This window comes from Rhinoderma darwinii, chromosome 5 (assembly GCF_050947455.1).
Source record: "Rhinoderma darwinii isolate aRhiDar2 chromosome 5, aRhiDar2.hap1, whole genome shotgun sequence".
NCBI lineage: Eukaryota > Metazoa > Chordata > Amphibia > Anura > Rhinodermatidae > Rhinoderma > Rhinoderma darwinii.
This window is the reverse complement of record NC_134691.1, coordinates 119,980,920-119,998,653: the sequence shown is the minus strand read 5'-3', so window position 1 is coordinate 119,998,653 and position 17,734 is coordinate 119,980,920. Positions and strand designations below refer to the sequence as shown.

Sequence of the window (17,734 nt, the reverse complement as noted above, 5' to 3'; positions counted from 1 at the left end):
TTCACTGTCTAAACACTTCAGTATCGTTAATGTGTTAGTATAAGACAGCACATAATGATCTAAAAGGATCCCTATGTGCTTACTAAATGAATGGAGAGAAGTGTATGATGAAGATTTGTCAGCGTCATACATTCCTCTGTACAATGCCCACTTGGTCAATAGTAAAACACGCGAGTTGTCCATTGAGAAACTCATTAGCATAAATCTAAAATCGCTAATAACGTGGTGAAAATAGATCGTTTTTTTAAATAAAAAACACTGCTGTCACCTACATTATAGTGCCGATCTCCTTATGTAGGAGATAGGGCACTTATAATGTGGTGACAGCCTCTTTAAGGATGGGCACGAGCGTGCGCGCGCACCCTACGGGACACAGCAGAACAGAGCGGAAGTGAGTGCTGGCGTCTCCTGGGGAGGAGATGCGGGCCAGTGCTCACATATCCATGGCTGCAGCCGTCGGGGGCGACTAATCCCGACGGTCCGCAGCCGTGGATGCTACACCACTTCTGAAGCTGGATACTTTGGTCAGATGAAATCAAGATGAACTTGTACCAGAATGATGGGAAGAGAATAGTATGGAGAAGATAAGGAAAAGCTTATGATCCAAAGCATACCACATGGATATATTGATACATTCAGTATTTAATTGTGAAAAACACCAAAATTTAGCGGGAAATTGCAAAAATTGCATTTTTATCAATTTAAATGTATCTGCTTGTAAGACAAATAGTTATACCACACAAAACAGTTGCTAATTAGCATATTTCATATATCTACTTTAAGTTTGCATCGTTTTTTGAACATTCTTTTGTTTTTCTAGGACGTTACAAGGCTTAGAACTTTCGCAGAAATTTCTAATATTTTCAAGAAAATGTCAAAAGGCTATTTTTTCAGGGACCAGTTCAGTTGCGAAGTGGCTTTGAGAGGCCCATACAACACAAACACCCATAACTTACCCAATTTTAAAAACTGCACCCTTCAAAGTATTTAAAACAGCATTTAGAAAGTTTCTTAACCATCTAGGCGTTTCACAAGGATTAAAGCAAAGTAGAGGTGAAATATACAAATGTCATTTTTTTTGCAGAAATTCATTTTTATTCATTTTTTCTGTAACACAGAAGGTTTTACCAGAGAAACGCAACTCAATATTTATTGCCCAGATTCTGCAGTTTATAGAAATATCACACATGTGGCCCTAGTGTGCTAATGTACTGAAGCACAGGCCTCAGTAGCAAAGGAGCAACTAGTGGATTTTGGGGCCTTCTTTTTATTAATTATATTTTAGGCACCATGTCAGGTTTGAAGAGGTCTTGTGATACCAAAACAAAGGAAACACCCCACAAAATACCCCATTTTGGAAACTACACCCACAAGGAATTAATCTAAGGGTGCATTAAGTATTTTAACCCCACAGGTGCTTCATAAATTTTATTAGAATTTGGATGTGAAAATAAAAACAATTACGTTTTAGCTAAAAAAAATAATCTATTTCCACAAGGAATAGAGAATAAAGGAGAAAAAGCCCCCAACATTTGTAAAGTAACTTCTCCAGAGTATGTAAATACCCCATCTGTGGTCATAAACTGTTGTTTGGGCACAAGGCAGGGCTTAGATGGTAAAGCGCGCCATTTGGCTTTTGGTGCACAGATTTTGCTGGATTGGTTTCTCTTCACCATGTCGCATTTGCAAAGCCCCTGTGTTACCAGTACAGTGGAAACACCCCCAAAATTACATAATTTAGGAAACTACACCCCTTGAGGAATTCATCTAGGGGTGTAATGAGCATTTTGACCCAACAGATGTTACATAGTTTTATTAGAATTGGGCAGTGAAAAATCAAAATTTTTCATTTTCTCAACATATAAAAGAAGAAAAAGCACCCAAACATTTGTAAAGCAATTTCTCCTGAGTACGGCAATACCCCATATGTGGACATAAACTGCTGTTTGGACACACGGTAGGGCTTAGAACAGGAGGAGTGTCATTTGGCTTTTTGAGTGCAGATTTGGCTGGATTGGTTTCTGGGCGCTGTGTCGCATTTGCAAAGCCCCTGTGGGACCAAAACAGTGGAGACCCCCCAGAAGTGACTTCATTTTGGAAACTATACCCCTCAAGGTATTCACCTAGGGGTGTAGTGAGCATGTTAACCCTGCATGTATTTCCCAGAAATTAGTGTACACTCGATGTTGCAGAGTGAAAATGGCAATTTTTCCATAGATATGCTAATATGTTGTGCCACCATAAACAGACAGCTCTCTAATTATTATGCTGTTTCCTGGTTTTAGAATCAACCTACATGTGGCCATAATCTTTTGCCAGGACAACCGACAGGGCTCAGGAGTGAAAGAGTACCATGTGAAATTGAGGCCTAATTTGGCAACTTACAAAGTATTATTTCACAATTACAGAGGCTCTGATGTGAAATAATAAAATAAACCCCTGAGAAGTGATCCCATTTTGGAGACTACACCCCTCAAGGCATTTATTAAGGGGTTTAGCAAGCATTTTCACCACACAGGTCCATTCCAGAAATGATTGCGCTGCGAATGGTGCAAAGTACAAATTGGAATTTTTCCCCAGATATGCCATTTCAGTGGCAAATGTTGTGCTCAGCTTGTGCCACTGGAGACACACCCCCCAAAAATTGATAAAAGTTTTCTCCCTGATGCTATATATATGTGGAAGTAAACTGCTGTTTGGGCACACTGTAGGGCTCAGTAGGGAGGCAGCACCATTTGGATTTTGAAGAGCGGATTTTGCTTGGTAGTAGTTTTTTTGGAGTTTTACTGGTATTTTAGTTTATAATGTGGGGGCATATGTGAGCTGGGCAGAGTACATCAGGGCACAGTCAGGTGGTATAATAATGGGGTAAAAAACAATAAAATAATCCATAGATGTGTTACGCTGTGGTGCTATCCTTTATGCACAGGCCAGTGTAGCACTGATAAATGGTGTCCTTTCTTATCCCCCTTTTGGTCCACACTCCACAACGTTAACGTTTGGGAAATTTAGTTGGAAAGTGTTGGTAAAATACGGGCGACCTGGCTTCCAGCAGAAATGTTTGAGCCCAACCCTTCCTGGTTCCCAAATTTTAGGGCCTTGATATATCGTCTCTTGAAACAGAAGAAATGTTCCCCTCGGGCCTGCACAACTGCATATATTTTTTTCCTGACTTATTGGAGCCTTAACTCATTTTATTTTTTCATAGACGCAGAGGTATGAGGGCTGTTTTTGAGGGACAATCTGTTTTTATGGTACCATTTTGGGATACATGCGACTTTTTGATCACTTTTTATCCTTTTTTTGTGGAACAAGGTGATCAAAAAACATCAATTCTGGCATAGTTTTTTTAGTGTTTTTTTTATACAGCGTTCACCATGCATTAACTTTATTCTGCGGGTCATTATGATTCCGGCGATATCAAATTTATAGCACTTTTTTATGTTTTACAACATTTTTCAGGATAAAATTACTTTTGTAAAAATAAAGTATTTTTTCTGTTGCCATGTTCTGAGAGCCATAACTTTTAAAAATTGTTGTCGATGGAGCTATATGAGGGCTTGTTTTATGTCAGACGAGCTTTAGTTTTTATAGGTATCCTTTTTGGATACATGCAACTTTTTGCTAATTTTTTATTCCAATTTATGTAAGCCAAAGTGACCAAAAAAACAGCAAATCTGGCATAGTTTTTTTTTTTTTTTTTTTACAGTGTTCACCAAGCGAGATAAATAACATAATATTTTAATAGTTCAAGCCGTTATGGACGCGGCAATAACAAATATGTATGGTTTCTTTTTTTTCTTCAATAATAAAGGACTTGATAAGGGAAAAGGGGCGATTGTGCTTTATTGTATTACTTGAAACTTTTATTTTACTTTTTACAACTTTTTTTTCACTTTTTTCAGTCCCACTAGGGGACTTGAAAGTCCAACTGTTTGATTGCTGTTCTAATACATTGTACTACCTATGTAGTGCAATGTATTAGAACTGTAGGTCGTTCACTCACAGCAAGCCAATTAGGCCCCACCTCTGGGTGGGGCATAATCAGCTTCCATAATTGGCAGAGCAAGAGGCCATTGTTAGGCCTCATGTTGCCATAGTAGCCGTCGGCAGCCCTGCGATCGCATCGCAGGGCAGCCAATTTGCTACAAACTACTAAGATGCAGCAATCACTTTCGATCACTGCTTCTAAAGGGTTAATGCCAGAAGTCCCTGCCATTACAGCAGAGTGTCAGCTGTAACATACCTCTGACACCCACTGCTGATTACGCCGGCTCAGCTTCTGAGCCGGGGCCATCTTGCTGTCGGCTATGGAAGCCTTTTTGGCCATGCCTCCAGGCAGGGGGCCTTGTAAGCTTCCGTAGCCGAAAGACCGGGAGGCCATTGCAGCCATCGTCAGCCCAGCGATCGTATCGCTGGGGTGCCGGTGACTAAAAACCCACCAGATGCTGTGATCTCTATCGAGAGAAGAATCTGAGGGGTTAATCGGCCGAATCGAAGACTAGCTCCGTTCCTGGCCATTACAGGAGGGTGTCAGCTGCAACATACAGCTGAAATGTAATATTTTTCAATGTCTGATTCAATCATCTGACTTCAACCCAATAAAGCATGCTTTTAACTTACTTACTTGAGACAAAACTGAACGCTGAAAGACCCACAAATAAGCAGCAACTGAAGGTGTCTGCAGTAAAGACCTGGCAACGCATATCAAAAGAGGAAACTCAGCATTTGGTGAGGTTCACTGGTTCCAACATTCAGGCAGTCCATAACAGCAAATTATTTGCATCCAAGTATTAAAAATAAAAATGATATTTATAATTATGTCCGTTTGTCCAATTACTCACCCTGTGAAATAGCAGGGACTATGTAAGAAATGGCTGTAAAGAACAGTTAATATTTTTTTTAAAACCCCTGCATTTCCTTCCAATTTTATTTATTGTACTGCAATCTACAGTATCATTCTTCCCTTCTGACTATGTTTCTAGACTGGCTTTACTAAATCCTACCATTGAGCACATCTTTATCAAATCAATTAGCCCGACAAAACTACTGATAGATGCAAGAAAAGCTCACCAGTGTTTCATTATTTGAACATGCAGGTGGAAACCATTGTACAGCAGATCATATTAGCACAGGTAAGTTGTCAGTTGGATGAAGAAAAATACAGTTGTAAGGTCAGCATATCAGCAATAAGGCCCACCTGCAAAGACACAACAATATTATTTAGTACAAGGGAATGGACAGATCTAAAGGGCAATTCAATAAGTAGAAAAGGTTTTCAAATATTTCATAGTCATTCAAGACATAGCAGCATAGTTATTATAGTTGAATAAAGACACAAGTCCATGAAGTTCGGGCTACTCCCATGTAAGTTACTTGACAATTGAATCACATAAGTGGGAAAAATACACTCACCGCAAACTGTCCTCTGCCCCCCGCTGCTTCTTGTTTACAGAGATGCATAACTACATCTTGCCCATAGCACCTGACTTCAGTGGACAATTATTACCTATTGTGGTGATGCAAATGGCATTAAATAGCCACACTAAGAGAACCAGATATCTTCTGGTTAGCAGTGTAGGCAGATAGGACAACAGAGGCCCAAACAAGGAGAACTTAGCTCCAACCCATAGCAATATAAAGTAGAGAAACTTGAATATTCACCTCTTCTGCATTGTGTTAAAACTTCTATGATGTTGGATGTACACTTTTGATAGCATAGCCACTTTTGGACTTCCAGGCGGAGCCCCATTTTTCAAATCTGACATGTGTCACTTAATGTGGTAATAACTTTGGAATGCTTTCATTTATCCAAGCGATTCTGAGACTGTTTTCTTGTGACACATTGTACTTTATGTCAGAGGTAAAATTTGATCGATATATTCATTGCTTATTGGGGAAAAACACAGAAATTTAGAGAAAATGTGCAAAAATTAGCAATTTCTAAATTTGAAGACAGATAGTAATACCACACAAAATAGTTACTAATTTACATTTCCCATATGTCTACTTTATGTTGACATCATTATTTGAACATCCTTTTATTTTTTTAGGATGTAACAAGGCTTATAGGTTTAGCAGCAATTTCTCTAATTTTTTTAGGGACCAGTTCAGTTCTGAAGTAGTTTTAAAGGGGCCTATATATTATAAACCCCCATAAATCACTCCATTTTAGAAGCTGCACCCCTTAAAGTATTTAAAACAGCATTTAGAAAGTTTCTTAACCCTTTAGGCTTGGTTTTTGTGAAACAAGCTGTAATTTTTATTGGTATCCTTTTGAGGTACATTAATTCTTTTTTTATCACTTTTCATTTTATGGAAGGCGAGGAGACCAAAAAACAGCAATTCTAGTACTGTTTTTTTATTATTTTTTTACGTTGTTCGCCGTGCATTATAAACAACATGTTAACTTTATTCTGCAGGTCGATATGATTACAGCAATGCAAAATTTATTTTTTACGTGTGTTCATCGTGTGGGAAAAATAACATGATGTTTTTACAGTTCAGCCCGTGACAAACACGGCAATACCAAATAGGTATAGTTTTTTCATATTTTTTTTTCCAATTATAAAGGACTTGATCTGGGAAACTGGGTGATTCTTCTTTTTATTACTTAAAACTTTTAGGGTATGTTCACACGTTCAATAAAAAAAACATCTGACAATTGCAGAGCTTTTTTCTGAGAAAACATCCTTTGATTTTCAGCCGTTTTTTAAGCTGAAAACATTTTTTGACACAATGAAAAACAGCTCCAAAAACGGCTCAAGAAGTGACATGCTACTTCTTTTTGCAGGGTGTTTTTTGTGCGCCCGTCTGAACGAAATTCAGTTTTTCCCATTGAATTTAATGGGCAGATGTTTATAGGCATTCAGCTACCATATTTTCAGGTGTTTACACCCCGAAAAACGCCAGAAAACTCTGTGTGTTAACATACCCTTAGGGTATGTTCACACAGAGTTTTTTGCAGGCAGAAAAACCTGCCCCAAAATTCCGGAAGGAATTCTGAGGTAGATTTTGACCTGCATGCACTCTCTCTCCTGCGTTTTCCGCTGCGTTTTTTGGCCGAGGCTATTGAGCGCCGCGGGCAAAAAACGCTGCGAAAACCACTTCCTCTGCCTCCCATTGATGTTAAAACCATCAAAGAAAAGCCTGAAGAAAAAGCATGTCGCTCGCGGGAGAAAAACTCTGCCTCCTATTAAAAAAAATTGGAGGCGATTTCGGACGATTTTTGGTGCAGTTCTTGACTAGGTTTCCACGTCATAAAATTGTGTGTGAGCTAGGCCTTATTTTTCTAAAACATTAAGTTTTTTCCTTTTTTTTTACACTTACTAGGGGACTTGAAGGCCTGATCATCTGATTCCCTGTAAAATACACTGCACTACTTATGTCTATTAGTATAATACACTGTACAGTTAGGCTGGGTTCCCACGTAGAGTAAATGCTGCAGAAATTCTGCATCAGAATTCTGTGTGGAAATTCCGCAGCAGTTACAATAGCAGCAAAGCGAATGAGATTTGGAAAATCTCATGCCCACGCTGCGGGAAAAAAAATACAGCGTAAACGTTAATACACCGTGTTCCAAATTATTATACACATTGGATTTAAGTGTCATAAACATTTAATTATTAGTTTTTCAATTAAACTCATGGATGGTATTGTGTCTAAGTGTATGTGCACACGTAGTGACCAAAAACGTCTGAAAATACAGAGCTGTTTTCAAGGGAAAACAGCCCCTGCTTTTCAGACGTTTTTTGAGCAACTCGCGTTTTTCGCTGCATTTTTCGCAGCGTTTTTTACGTCCGTTTTTGGAGCTGTTTTCATTGGAGTCTATGAGAAAACCGCTCCAAAAACGTCCAAAGAAGTGTCCTGCACTTCTTTTGACGAGGCTGTATTTTTACGCGTCGTCGTTTGACAGCTGTCAAACGACGACACGTAAATGACAGGTCGTCTGCACAGTACGTCGGCAAACCCATTCAAATGAATGGGCAGATGTTTGCCGACATATTGTAGCCTAAGGCTGGGTTCACACGACCCATTTTCAGACGTATACGAGGCGTTTTTTGCCTCGTTTTACGTCTGAAAATACGTCTCAAATACGTTGTCAAACATCTGCCCATTACTTTCTACGGGTATAACGCTGTATTGTTCCCACGACGCGTAATTTTACGCGTCGTACGGCAATTACGACGCGTAAAATTACGCCTCGTAGAAAGAAGTGCAGGACACTTCTTTGGACGTTTTTGGAGCTGTTTTCTCATAGACTCCAATGAAAACAGCTAAAAAAATGGACGTAAAAAACGCAGCGAAAACGGCGCGAAAAACGCAGCGAAAAATGCGAGTTGCTCAAAAAAACGTCTGAAAATCAGGGGCTGTTTTCCCTTGAAAACAGCTCTGTATTTTCAGACGTTTTTGGTCACTACGTGTGCACATACCCTTATTTTCAGACGTAAAACGAGGCATAATACGCCTCGTTTACGTCTGAAAATAGGTCGTGTGAACCCAGCCTCAGGGCTCTTTGGATCATTGTAATCAATCTCAGACACCGGTGATAATTAGTTTTCCAGGTGTGCCGAATCAAAGGAAAACTACTTAAGAAGGACCTATCACATTATTAAGCAGGCCACAGGTTTCAAGCAATATGGGAAAGAAAAAGGATCTCTCTGCTGCCAAAAAGCGTGCAATAGTGCAATACCTTGGACAAGGTATGAAAACATTGGATATTTCAAGAAAACTTAGGCGTGATCATTGTACTGAGAAAAGATTTGTGGCTGATTCAGAGCACAGATGGGTTCGTTCAGATAAAGGCATAATGAGGAAGGTTTCTGCCAGACAAATTAATAGGATTAGGAGAGCAGCTGCTAAAATGCCATTGCAAAGCAGGAAACGGGTATTTGAAGCCGCTGGTGACTCTGGAGTCCCGCGAACCTCAAGGTGTAGGATCCTCCAGAGGTTTGCAAGTGTGCATAAAGCTATTATTCGGCCACCCTTAAACAATGCTCACAAGCAGAAACGGTTGCAGTGGGCTCAGAAATACATGAAGACTAATTTTCAAACCGTGTTGTTTACTGATGAGTGCCGTGAATCCCTGGATGGTCCAGATGGATGGAGTAGTGGATGGTTGGTGAATGGCCACCATGTCCCAACAAGGCTGCGACGTCAGCAAGGAGGTGGTGGAGTCATGTTTTGGGCTGGAATCATGCGGAGAGAGCTGGTAAGCCACTTTAGGGTCCCTGACAGTGTGACAATGACCTCTGCAAAGTACGTAGAGTTTATGACTGACCACTTTCTTCCGTGGTACAAAAAGAAGAACCGTGCCTTCTGTAGCAAAATTATCTTCATGCATGACAATGCACCATCTCATGCTGCAAAGAATACCTCTGTGTCATTGGCTGCTATGGGCATAAAAGGAGAGAAACTCATGGGGTGGCCCCCATGTTCCCCTGACCTCAACCCTATTGAGAACGATATTCAAGCAGAAAATGTCCAAATACTCACAAATTCAATGGATGCAAGAATTGTGAAGGTGATATCAAAGAAGGGGTCCTATGTTAACATGCAACTTGGCTTGTTAAGTTTTTTTTTATTGAAAGAGCTTTTGATTTCTGTAAATATGACCTCCTGATGCTGCAAATTCAACAAATTACCATTTTAGTTCTCTTTACAACCTTTAAAATGTTTTGATCTCTGTTGTGCATAATAATTTGAAACAGTGCATTTTGAGTTTTTTACTTCTAAAAAAAAATCTGTTATCATTAGGAGATTTGTTCAATCAAATTTGCATTATACTCCAACGGTTGATGGCTTGAAGATTATACTGACTGTCATTTGCATCGACTATTTAGGAAAATCAGTGAAAAATAACATTTGCATAATAATTTGGAACGCGGTGTAAATTGACCTGCGGTGCAGAATTTTATTCCGCAGCATGCCAATTTATGCTACGTTTTTGTTGATTTTCTGTTGCTGGTTTCCCCATTGAATTCAATGGGGATGCAAAACCCGCAACAGAAAGCCAAGTGTTGCGACTTTTGCGGTGTAATCGCAGTGATTACGCCGCAAAAGTCGCAACTCCGGAAAAAAAAAATACTTACCCAGAACGCTCTCCTTCTTCCTGCAGTTCCTCCTGGGAAGACGTTTCATCCCATGTGACTGTGATTGGCTGCAGCGTCGCATGGCCTGCAACGTCATCGTAGGTGGCCAGACAACGCGCAGAGAAGAGGGAGGGGGTGAGTATCGACATTTCGTTTTTTTCAAGCGTTGTTTTCCGCAGCGGAAATTCTGTCCGAAAAAAAACTATTTTTGGGATGGAAGGTGTTGCGGGTTCAAGGTCGGATGCGCTGAGTGATTTTTACGCAGCATATCCAACCTGTGGGAACCCGGCCTTAGTCTATTAGGTCCTACCTTCGGCAGGGCCTAATAGGCTTCCACATATGGCCGACCAGGAGGACATTATTAGGCTTTCTGGTTGCCATAGCGATCATCGGCACCCCTCTTTGTCAACCACGGTCGCTATTGACCACGGCATCTAAGGGGTTTAGCAGAGGTCGGAGAAAACTCCATTCTCCGCCATTGCAGCGGGATGTCGGCTGTATATTACAGCGGTCACTCGCTGCAGATGGCACAGGCACAGCTCCTGTGCCCACTTCATCTTCAGGATATACAGTGAAGGAAATAAGTATTTGATCTCTTGCTGATTTTGTAAGTTTGCCCACTGTCAAAGTCGTCAACAGTCTAGAATTTGTAGGCTAGGTTAATTTTACCAGTGAGAGATAGATTATATAAAAAAAATACAGAAAATCACATAGTCAAAATTATATATATTTATTTGCATTGTGCACAGAGAAATAAGTATTTGATCCCCTACCAACCATTAAGAGTTCAGCCTCCTCCAGACCAGTTACACGCTCCAAATCAACTTGGTGCCTGCATTAAAGACAGCTGTCTTAAATGGTCACCTGTATAAAAGACTCCTGTCCACAGACTCAATTAATCAGTCTGACTCTTACCTCTACAACATTTGCAAGACCAAAGAGCTTTCTAAGGATGTCAGGGACAAGATAAAAGACCTGCACAAGGCTGGAATGGGCTACAAAACCATAAGTAAGACGCTGGGTGAGAAGGAGACAACTGTTGGTGCAATAGTAAGAAAATGGAAGACATACAAAATGACTGTTAATCTACATCGATCTGGGGCTCCATGCAAAATCTCACCTCGTGGGGTATCCTTGATCCCGAGGAAGGTGAGAGCTCAGCCGAAAACTACACGGGGGGAATTTGTTAATGATCTCAAGGCAGCTGGGAGCACAGTCACCAAGAAAACCATTGGTAACACATTACGCCGTAATGGATTAAAATCCTGCAGTGCCCGCAAGGTCCCCCTGCTCAAGAAGGCACATGTACAGGCCTGTCTAAAGTTTGCAAATTAACATCTGGATGATTCTGAGAGTGATTGGGAGAAGGTGCTGTGGTCAGATGAGACTAAAATTGAGCTCTTTGGCATTAACTCAACTCGCCGTGTTTGGAGGAAGAGAAATGCTGCCTATGACCCAAAGAACACCGTCCCCACTGTCAAGCATGGAGGTGGAAATATTATGTTTTGGGGGTGTTTCTCTGCTAAGGGCACAGGACTACTTCACCGCATCAATGGGAGAATGGATGGAGCCATGTACCGTCAAATCCTGAGTGACAACCTCCTTCCCTCCACCAGGACATTAAAAATGGCTCGTGGCTGGGTCTTCCAGCACGACAATGACCCGAAACATACAGCCAAGGCAACAAAGAAGTGGCTCTAAAAGAAGCACATTAAGGTCATGGAGTGGCCTAGCCAGTCTCCAGACCTTAATCCCATCGAAAACTTATGGAGGGAGCTGAAGATCTGAGTTGTCAAGCGACAGCCTCGAAATCTTAATGATTTACAGATGATCTGCAAAGAGGAGTGGGCCAAAATTCCATCTAACATGTGTGCAAACCTCATCATCAACTACAAAAAAAGTCTGACTGCTGTGCTTGCCAACAAGGGTTTTGCCACCAAGTATTAAATCTTGTTTGCCAAAGGGATCAAATACTTATTTCTCTGTGCACAATGCAAATAAATATATATAATTTTGACAATGTGATTTTCTGTTTTTTTTTTTATATAATCTATCTCTCACTGGTAAAATTAACCTAGCCTAAAAATTCTAGACTGTTCATGTCTGACAGTGGGCAAACTTACAAAATCAGCAAGGGATCAAATACTTATTTCTTTCACTGTAACTGTTTGCACATTTATGTTAAGCTATACTTAAAATGGACCTACAGTCGCGTCCTTTTGCAGAAAGCGGTTAAGATAAGCCATCAATATTCGGTCAGTAGGGTTCTGACAGTTGGCATCCCCGCCAATCAGCTGTTTGAAGGGGACTTGAATGGGGCAAAGTTGCAATACCTAGTACAGCTGCTACGAAAGTAATGGCGTGTGCAAGTACGAACAGCCTGGTGACTGTCTGAGAAACAAGCAACTGCTGAGTGCTGAGTATCATACTATACCAACCAGCGTGAGACATCCTGTGTGAATATTGTATCACACCACCAAGTACCATGACACACATTACAACTTTTAATGGTAATACTGTAGTATCCAAACCAATTGTTATATTAAATGAATGAAAATTCTACCACAGAAGCCATTCAGTAATTTATTACTTTACATTTAAAGCATTGCTCATCATCTGCCTCTCTCTCTTACATTCTCGAGCTCACATTGCATCAAGCTATTATGGCAGGTGCACTCATCTGACTATTATAATGCACACATGGTGGTCTTATTCCATGCTCCATCATTTGCTGTGCAAAGTAATTTTCTTGATTTTCTTTCTCTGAAAAGAATGCTAATCTTTACATACTGTGAGATTTATTCATTTTATTTTTTTTTTGTACTAATGAAATTATTAGTTTTTCACAGACTGCATCTGTTATGTATTGCCTTAGGGTTAGCAACGTAGAGATATTTTAGTTTTAAACCAACTTTTAAACCTTTTTGCCTTCAAAGATATGTTCTGCCTAGACCCCTATAAAAAAATGATAAATAGGATAAGTTTCAGATGGTCATATATCATATATAGGGGAAGGGCATATAATATAAAACGCCCATGACTACTGATAACAACAGCGGTGCCTCCTAACAAATGAGAATGAAGACCTAAAAAATAGAGTCAAAACCACTCTATTGCTGTTAAAATGTATAATTTTTATTGATACAAAACATAAAAACTCACATATTAAAATCAAAGATGATTACCACAGTGTGAAAAAATGGAGGCCAGACAACTATAGGTAATTGGATAATATATAGAAATATGTATATTGAAAGCATCATGAGTAAATCCTGGAACGACTTCAGACAGAGAGATATTCAGTATTTCTAGATAGTATATACATTTGTTAGGAGGCACCGCTGTTGTTATCAGTAGTCATGGGCGTTTTCTATTATATGCCCTTCCCCTATATTTGATATATGACCATCTGAAACTTATCCTAATTGATTAAGAGGGGTATTTAGGTTGTCTTCCATATTGGTTTAGTACTTTCCATATTTGATAGCTTAACCCCTTAAGGACGCAGCCTAGTTTTGGCCTTAAGGCTCAGAGCCCATTTTTCAAATCTGACATATTTCCCTTTATGTGGTAATAACATCGGAATGCTTAAACCTACCCAAGCGATTCTGAGATTGTTTTCTCGTGACACATTGGGCTTCATGTTCGTGGTAAAATTTGGTCGATATATTCAGTGTTTATTGGTGAAAAATTGCAAAATGTAGAGAAAATTTTGAAAAAATTGCATTTTTCAGAATTTAAATGCATCTGCTTGTAAAACAGACGGCTATACCACCTAAAATAGTTACTATTTCACATTTCCCATATATCTACTTTAGATTGGCATCGTTTTTTGAACATTCTTTTATTTTTCTTGGACGTTACAAGGCTTAGAACATAAACAGCAATTTCTCATATTTTTAAGAAAATTTCAAAAGCCTTTTTTTTAAGGTACCTCTTGAGTTATGAAGTGGCTTTGTGGGCCCTATGTATTAGAAACCCTGATAAAACACCCCATTTTAAAAACTAGACCCCTCAAAGTATTCAAAACAGCAGTTAGAAAGTTTTTTAACCCTTCAGGTATTTCACAGGAATTAAAGCAAAGTGGAGGTGAAATTTGCAAATTTCATTTTTCTTGCTGAATTTCAATTTTATTCATTTTTTTTTCTGTAACGGTAATGGACTGAAGCGCCGGCCTCCGAAGCAAAGGAGCACCTAGTGGATTTTGAAGCCTCTTTTTTATTAGGCACCATGTCCGGTTTGAAGAGGTCTTGTGGTGCCAAAACATTGGGAACCCCCCAAAAGTGACCCCAATTTGGAAACTAGACCCCTTGAGGAATCCATTGTAGTTTTCTTGGGGTGCATGCGGCTTTTTGATCAGTTTTTATTCTATTTTTAGGTGGCGTGGTGACTAAAAAACAGCAATTCTACTATTGTTTTTTTTTTTCGTTTTTTTTTACAGCGTTCACCGTGCGCTATAAATGACATATTCACTTTATTCTGCGGGGCGATACGATTACGGTGATACCAGATGTTTATAGTTTTTTTTTATGTCTTATGGCGTTTGCACAATAAAATAAGTTTTGTAAACAATCATTCACTTTTTGTGTTACCTTATTCTAAGAGCCAGAACGTTTTTATTTTTCAATCAATAAAGCCGTGTGAGGACTTATTTTTTGCGTAACGAACTGTAGTTTCGATCAGTACCATTTTTAGGTACATGCGACTTTTTGATCTCTTTTTATTCCATTTTTTGGGAGGTGAAGTGACCAAACAATTGTGATTTTGGTACGGTTTATTATTATTTTATTTTACGGCGTTCACCGTGCGGGATAAATAACTTAATAGTTTTGTAGTTCAGGCCGTTACGGACGCGGCGATACCAATTATGTATAGTTTATTTGTTTGTTTATATATTTTTATTAATAATAAAGGACTGATAAGGGAAAAAGTGGGATTTTTACTTTTAATACTTTTAAATCTTTTATTTTCTTATTTTTACACATCTTTTTTTAACTTTTTTTTAACTTTATTACTTTGTCCCACTAGGGGACATGAGGGCAGGAGGCTCTGATCGCTATTCTAATACACTGCACTACATGCGTAGTGCAGTGTATTAGAACTGTCAGCTACTCACTGACAGCAAGCATAGTGGGTCCTGACGTTGTCAGGACCCACTAGGCTTCCGTCTATGGCATAGCCGGACGCCATTGTTTGGTGTCCGGTTGCCATAGTCACCATCGCCGGCCGCTATCGCGTAGCAGGCCGGCGATGGCAGCTTAACCCCTAAAAAGCCGCGATCTCTATAGAACGCGGCTTTTAAGGGGTTAATCAGCGGGGACACAGCGATCGGTCCCCGCTGTAGGAGCTGTGACAGCTGCTGAACAAGACAGCAGCTGTCACAGCTCCTGTATGTGTCGGGAGGACGGCCGAAACGGCCGTTACTCCCGAGACGTACTATTACGGCATGGAGCGCGAACGATACAGCTGCCATGACGTAATAGTACGTCAAGGAGCGGGAAGGGGTTAAGTACAGCTGTGGTCAGCAAATAAACAATGCAAAAAATAGTCAGGCATGTAATAATGGTAGCGCCAGAAGAACTGTCAGCAGTCAACCATAGGTCTTCATTCAAATATGGAAAGCTGTTTTTCTTGGTGAACATTTATCTTAAACTACTTACAGATTGACCACTATTATGTCCGAGCTTGATTATATATATTATGTCTTGGTAGTTCTATCACTTGCCATTTTATATGTGTCTTATGCAGTCAATATTGTCTATAGATGTTTATCTATTACTGTACCCTGTACACTAAACACTGTATATTCCTGTATGATGTATATTGTTTATTTTATTTTCTTGCAGCTTCAAATGCACTCCATAATTCAATATTAAAATATATCTGAATGGAAATGGCATGACTAATTATACGATGGATTAAAAAGCCCCAAAAATGCTGAGGTAATTTCTAAAAAACTAATACAAAGAAAATATGTCAATAATGGTGTCACTCAAAACAACCAGTCTGTGATTTACAAAATTACTTCATTCTTTCGTAAGCGAAAGCTAGCATGAAAAGAAATAATTCTTTGTAAATCATCAGAGGGTGTAAATTAGAGAAGGGAACTAGATATTGAGAAGCATAATTAGCTGTCCACTAATACAGTTGTATGACTCATTCTTTTATAGAGAGACCTCCATGACCCTTCCCACCACAGACATCAAACACACACAATTGCATCCAGTTCTTGATGAGCAAAGCTGCTTTTGTAGTGGAACCTTATGAATATGTCATATTAATTCATTTACCAAGGTGTTAATGCTAATTGAATTAAGCCTTTGATTGACTAATGCTGGTCATACACATTAGAAATCTGTTGACTGACAGTTAGTTTTCTTCATTCTCCCATACACTTGCATGATTTGCTCAGTGGAGCGTGCATTTATTCTAATTGGGGAAAGGGGAGTAAGATGCTGCCAGACACCACTGGTTGCGGTTTTTTCTCCCTGTGAACAAAAGGATCGGACATGTTGACATCTGCCGTAGGAGCCAGTTAGGAGGCCCCCATACACATTAGATGGTCAGCCAAACCTGCCGAAATCGGCAGCTTCAGCCAATATTAATCTAATGTCTATAGCAATCTTAAGAATATTTCAAGTTGGTGACAACAAAGTCCCCAGTAGCCAACTAGATCAGCAGATGACGGCAGCAGTAATACGTTTGGAGCTGTTGTTGGAGGAATTGACCTATAAGTGTTTGACTATGTTAAGGTCTTCAATATGTAGTGCCGGATTATAGAGGAGGCACACAGGGTGCATGCCCTGGGGTCTATAACACCTTAGGTGTTCCACCACTAAGGGGCCTCAAGCAGTCTTGCATAGTTTTATGGGTATTTGGACCAGTAGCATGACAAATTATTGGAAATAGCAGCCTGCATGGTATTTAGAGTAGCAGGATGGAAAGAGTGGGTATGTGTTTCAAAAGTGAGAAACCAAATATGTCTGGGCATCAAATTCTGTCCTAGTCCTAAGTCCTAGCTGGAAGAAGTTTTAATGCTGCGATGGAAGGTGTAGAAAAGAGAAAGGGAACTACAAGAATCAGCTGTGAATCACTAGATTTGCTTACACGCTCTCTGACTGCGTCGGATCAGTATTGTATTCAGTTGTCCGGTTAACACAATAATTATGTGGTACCATATTTGTTTGTGAAGAAACAACTCCCAGAAAAACCTTACCATTGTTCAGCATTATTTGATCCATTATTTTACCATACTGTGAGCTGTAGCTGGTGACATGTTGGCCCCCACCAAGTTTTTTGCCTGGGGGCCTCCTCTAACCTTAAGGCCAGATTCACACGAGCGTGTTAGGTCCGTGATATACGTTCCGTATGTCGGCCTAATTTCCCGGACCCAACACACTGCAGGGAGCCGGGTTCCTAGCATCATAGTTATCTATGACGCTAGGTTCACTGCCTCTCCACGGAACTACTGTCCCGTACTGAAAACATGATTACAGTACCGGACAGTTGTGCCGCAGCGAGGCAGGGACACCTAGCGTCATAGATAACTATGATGCTAGGAGCCTGGCTCCCTGCGGCCAACATGCCGAACGTATATCATGGACCAAACACGCTTGTGTGTGGGAGGAATGAATCGTCCATGT

General features: G+C 40.0%; 1 protein-coding gene across 4 annotated transcripts in view; it reads right to left on the bottom strand.

Annotated features, from left to right (window-relative positions):
- Positions 1-17,734, bottom strand: part of MC5R (melanocortin 5 receptor) — a 63,532-nt gene that overhangs the window by 24,622 nt on the left and 21,176 nt on the right. For 2 of the 4 annotated variants that reach the window (XM_075828372.1, XM_075828371.1), the window contains exon 2: positions 5,074-5,200. The exons of 1 other annotated variant lie outside the window; for it this stretch is intronic. The gene's annotated coding sequence lies outside the window, so the exon portion shown is untranslated. Of the gene's footprint in view, positions 1-4,627; positions 4,695-5,073; positions 5,201-17,734 lie in introns of all 4 variants that reach the window. One more of the 4 variants, XM_075828373.1, reaches the window with a different exon arrangement.